Source organism: Prunus mume, linkage group LG2, assembly GCF_029339155.1.
Source record: "Prunus mume cultivar Tortuosa linkage group LG2, ASM2933915v1, whole genome shotgun sequence".
Classification (NCBI taxonomy): domain Eukaryota; kingdom Viridiplantae; phylum Streptophyta; class Magnoliopsida; order Rosales; family Rosaceae; genus Prunus; species Prunus mume.
The window spans coordinates 23098195-23103891 of record NC_142699.1 but is presented as its reverse complement, the minus strand read 5'-3'; the positions used below and the strand labels follow the sequence as shown (position 1 = coordinate 23103891).

Below are 5697 nucleotides of genomic sequence, written 5' to 3'. Positions count from 1 at the left end.
GTTGCACCCGGGTTGTGTCTACGTGCAAACTCAATAAAATCCTCGATTCCATCCAAGTATTCGTCACGATCTGCTCGGTTTTGTGTCCACCTTCATCCATAATTCCTGAAACCAGAATCACAACACAACAATCACAACAACTTCATACGAAGTTATAATGTCACCTTATGCCTCCGTAAGGGTCCTATCCTATTCGAATGATACTCGCCACGTAACCTACGATTACATGAGATTAGATTTCGACGTGATGAATTTCGCCAAGATCTCGCCATAGTTTGAGGTGGCCATAGGTATAAATACCTATGTACCACCCGAAGAACGTACCGAGATGACAACGAAATATCCACAATCGAAACCTAATCCTGTAGCCATAGATTACGTGACAACACTATGCATTACCAAACTGTCCAAATAATGGGACAATTCAAGAATTAATTGGACCGCAGTCATGCATTACGCATCCATGCACGAAATCCAACTAATCTCGAACGGGAAACTAAGTGTTACTAAACATAAAAATAAAAGCACGAAGTTAATTTCAATTAACTTCGTACATCACAACAGATTGTACTACGTTACGCACAACATAATATAAATATAACTTCACAAGAACATTTTAAACATATATAAAACAAATAAAATATTTTCAATCGCTTCCACCAATCGCTAATTACAAATATCCCTAACGAAAACAAATTAAAAACCTTAGTACGAACTTAAATTAATACTTTTAAACTAATGACGAAAAATACTTACCCAATCAATGTATTGAAATCAGCATGCGAGATGTTGAGAGAAAGGCGAGGCGTATCGCTTTGTTTTTGCATCCCGCTGCAATGGCAGAATTCTAATATGAAGAAGAAAGACTTTGCGCGACGAACATACTTATTCGTCGCGCAAACTCCCCGCAAAAACCAAATCATTCGTCGCGCAAAACCCATTTTTCGTCGCGCAAACACCGCCGACATCTAACTTTTGCGCGACGCTGAATTTTCCGTCGCCCAAAAGTTCGTCGCGCAAATTGTCGCGCAAAAACAAAATTCCGCCGTGCAAAACAAGATATTCGTCACAGAACGTTGAACTTTACTCGACGAAATGTAATTACGCCGCGCAAAGAAAATATCCCACCCAGGTCATTTTTGGCGCCAAAAATAAAATATCTCTTGTTTCTTCACGCGACGAAACGCCTTTCCCGCGCTAAATGAGGGGATCGTCCTTTTGCGCGACGGAGAATTTCTTTCGCGCAATGTTGCCTTTGCGACGATATTTCTCGTCACAGAAATGTTTCGCGCTAAAAAATTTCCGCTTTTTTAACTCTGCTTATGCGATTTAAAAATTGTTTTGTCGCAGATATACATTTTGCGCGACAAAAAGTTTGTGGCGCAAATTTTGGGATTGCGCGACGAATAGTTGTTTTCGTCGCGCAAGTAATGTTTGCGCGACGAGTTGTTCTTCGTCGCGCAATATTTTGTCGCGCTAATAGTGAAACGTAGTAGTGATGCTCTATATTTTGCTCTATATATAGTTGTGCACTTGAAGTTTATGATTTGCATAATGTGATTTTTACTAGAAAGATAGTTCTATGACATAGTATTAATAGTGTACTTTTTTTTTTCTTGTAAATGAATTTCCTTTTGCCTTTATGATTGTTTCTGGTGAAACTATGGACAATTGGAGATGGTTTCTGCAAACGATATCGGATGTCTTGTTGGGCCTTTTTGGATTTTTTTTGAATTTTTTGTATGAAATTGTATTAACAATGTACTTCTATGATATGATATTAACAATATACTTCAGGCTTGTTGGGCTTATTTTGGGTTTTTTTTTTTGGTTGAGTTTTTTGTGTTGAGCTTGTTTTAAGTTTATCAATGGTAGTCATGTAATTTATAAGAACTTCAATACTCATTTTTTATGTAGTAAATGGATTTTGGGTGTGTTTGTGGTTTTTTTTTATATAAATAATTTCATCTCCTATTTTGGGTATATTAGTGAAGCTCTTTTTTTTAATATTTGTTTTAACAATTAGTGGTAATTTAGAAAGAAAAAAAAAACATAAAATTGAAATATATATACATTAATTTTTTTTCAAAGAAAAAAAGGCTAATTGGAAACCCTCCTGCCTTGAAATATGTTGAGCTGGACACCTAAGGCAAACTCATTAGTAGTATCATCAGATTCAAATGGGAGGAACTTGTTGAGCTCATCAGGAATTGGATTGTTGTGGAAATCAGAAAGTTTGCACTTGACTTGTGCTTCAAGAAAGGGAATGCCCGCTAGTGGATAGCAAAGGGTTAAGACATCGCCTAAAGAGTTCTTGAGGTGGCTGGATATTTCAGTAATTTTGGGTTGTGTCATGGCATTGGCATTGTGTTCATAGAAGAGGAGCAAAGGGTTGTAGACTGGGGGAGCTAACTGATCAAGGAAGGAAAATTGGTATAGTGGCGCCATAGATGGTGAGGGGTTGGAGAAGTTGGAGATCAATTCAACTTCAACCTTCATTCTAATTTTCTCAACTACTGATCAAACTTGATCGAGTTTGTGCCAAAAATTTGAAGACTTGAATCTGCTTGTATTGTGATCAAGCATATACACGTAGGAAACAATGACGGATCCAGGAATTTTTCAGGGGAGGTGCAATATTTAAAAGGCTAAAAGCTTCCACACACAAAAAAATCATACATAGATGGGATCATAAATTATCAAGCAAGCCAACTAAAAAGATAGAAACAAGCAATACAGAAGGTTAAAAGGGCCTACTATCCATTAGAGAATTGCATAAGAAAAACCAGTGAAAAGGTTCGAATTTGAATACTAGAGAGTAAATATAATTCAATCTTATCTTACCAAAACCATAATGTGGTAACAGTCAAATTGAAAACACACCAATACCATTATAATTTTAGTGAACTTAAATATCTCTGCATTGAAAAAGTGAACATTTTGAATCTGGCCATCATGATTTGTTGCTGACCATGCTCTTTATGGTTCATACGGCCACTAATTACAAGAAGAGCCTCCAATTGGTGAACGACAAGGAATTACAGAATTTCCCAAATTGGCTTTCGTCGAACACGTGTGCACCAGCAGAAGGGCACATTCCGACTTCTCCAATGCATTTTCTGGTGAGGTCCGCCAATGGTAGGAAGTCTTTATTCAATCACCACAAACAAATGAAATCTTTGTTTAATTTTTGAATAGCTGGAAAGATTAAAGCATGAGATAATAAGTGAACATATCCTAATAACATAATATTTTTCTCTCAAATTGGACTGAAAAAGCATATGTATATGTGGCGTTGCCTATAAAGAAAATAGAATCAGAGATTTATAATGATTTCAATTTGTTAATAATATACTTTTATCAGCCAAAATATTTTTAAAAACCGAATTAGGTTAACGAAATTTGGCCATGACATCCTCCTCTAAGCTAACATAAGCCTCCATTTCTTGTAGCCCAAACTACATAGCTCATGACTCATGCCAGGACTTAGAAATAGATAAATATATCAAGCTGGGGGAGACAAGTTGTGTTTATGTTTCATTAGCTTTTCTCATTCATGTGGAGTTACTTTTGGAAACTTGTGTAATAATAGGCGGAGACTTTGGAACGATGCTCAAGTGGACACCAGGGCACCTCTATATCCATCTTAGTAGAATTTGTGAATCACAGTGATCATGGAAGTGCGACCCATTGTTTTAGACTTTGTATATACTAATATTCAAAGCGTAGGCCATAATTGAGAAGAGCTCGAAGATTGAAACCTGAAATTATAATTTTGTTACACATAACACAAACATATTATTTATATAGGGAAATTTGTAACACAAACATATAGTTACACGCAAGGAAATTTATTTCTTTAGCTTAGCAGCACCCGACCGTTGAAGCAACATAGGAGAGTAACTCGCTATCACATTCAAACTTAGCCATGACTTCCTCCTCCAAGCTAACATATGCCTCTATTCCACCACCCTCTTTGGTGTCCATGAAAAGCACAAGGTTCTTGTAGGTGAGTGCCGGTGAGCCAACCCACGTAGGCCTTCCCCAACCAAAATCATTGTCATAAAGAGGAAATCTACAATAGCTACTAAAGCTAAGTAACGTACCCATCTCTCCTCTCTTAAAACTATCAGCTTGTTTCTTCATCACACCAAAGTGCTCATCACCTTGCTTTTGTAATTTCTTCACGTACTCATTGTCTATCTTGCCTACTGCTTCTCGTACCGCCTGGATCACCACGTCGTGACCACATTCTTCATCGCCACCACTACTTGGAATTCGTAGTGGAGCTGTCATGGAGAAACGAAAAAGATTCCCAAATGAACTTTGAGGCAATGGTGGATCAAACCTCGGACGCAAGTTCACAGCATGGATCACCCTATACAACTTATTCATGGTACAATCCTTTGTAGACGCCACAAACCGACTCCATAAAAAAGTGGATAAGGTTTCAACACGTGTTAGGCGTTTCTTCAAGTGCATATTGTGTTCATATCTTGCTCGGAGGTTCTCTATTTGAGAGGAATCAAACACAAACCGCTTTGTTACCCTGTCCTTTGTGATGCCAACGCCGCCATCATATGCAATATTGAACTCCTTTGGTGGGAAGAGGGTGGATGAAATAAACTCTGGAGGGTTTATGTTGGCTTTGTCTCCACGAGCAATGGCTGCCCATATTTTGCTGAACATGAAATACGACAACCCATCAGCAATCCTATGAGAAATGCATTGACCAATTGCAAAGCCTCCACATTGAAATATGTTGAGCTGGACCCCTAAGGGAAATGAATTGGTAATATCATCAAGTTCGAAGGGCATGAACTTGTTGAGCTCACCAGGGATAGGGTTATTGAGAACATCTGAGAGTGTGCAATCCAGTACTCGAGCTTCAAAGAAAGGGATGCCCCATCGTTGCAATGTATGAACTGGTTGTGCTTGATGCGTCCGGCTAGAGGGTAGAAAAGGGTTAAGACCTCGGATAATGAGTTCTTGAGGTGATTGGATATTTCAGTGATGTTGAATTGTGTCTTGGCTTTGTGCTCGTAGAAGAGGAGCAAAGGGTTGTAGACTTGGGGAGCTATTTGATCAAGAAAGGAGAATTGGTAGTGGCGAAGACGGTCAGGGGTTGGAGAAGATGGTTTGATAATCTCCTTGGAGATCACTTCAACTTCAACCTTCATTAATCTTCCCATATCCTAATTAATCAACTGCGTTAATTAGTAAAAGAAAGGTTGTGTTTGATTAATGTTGATGGTGTGGTTCTACATGTATCACCACCTATATATAATATATGAGAACTCGAATTCCAATTCTTGATTATGTGATTCTGTTCATACCCCTGAGTGTAGGTCGACCAGAAAGAAAAAGTTGTTCAACTATTGTTTGATTGTGCGTGATTCTGTGGTGATATGGGATGAAAGAATGATCACAACTTAGACTTGGAAGTTTTCTCATCGATTAATTTGTATATATTATTTTCAAATTTCAACTTCTCGGATGCATGCATAGTAGCTTTCCACTTGGTGAGAAGTGACCTTCTTGTCACATGTATAGATTTCCTTTTTGAGGGGAACATAAGAGGAAATCTTTTCCTCCACAAGTTGTGATGTCACTTTTTCTGTTTCAGTTATGATTTAGATTGGCTACCTAATATGATTCAGATCAACTTAAACATATAATTCACATTTTAACAAGTGG

The 5697-nt window shown here is 37.9% G+C and overlaps 1 pseudogene; it reads right to left on the bottom strand.

Moving 5' to 3' along the window:
- Nucleotides 1–3736: 3736 nt before the first annotated feature.
- LOC103322001 (stemmadenine O-acetyltransferase pseudogene) lies at nt 3737–5325 on the bottom strand (annotated as a pseudogene).
- Nucleotides 5326–5697: the final 372 nt, after the last annotated feature.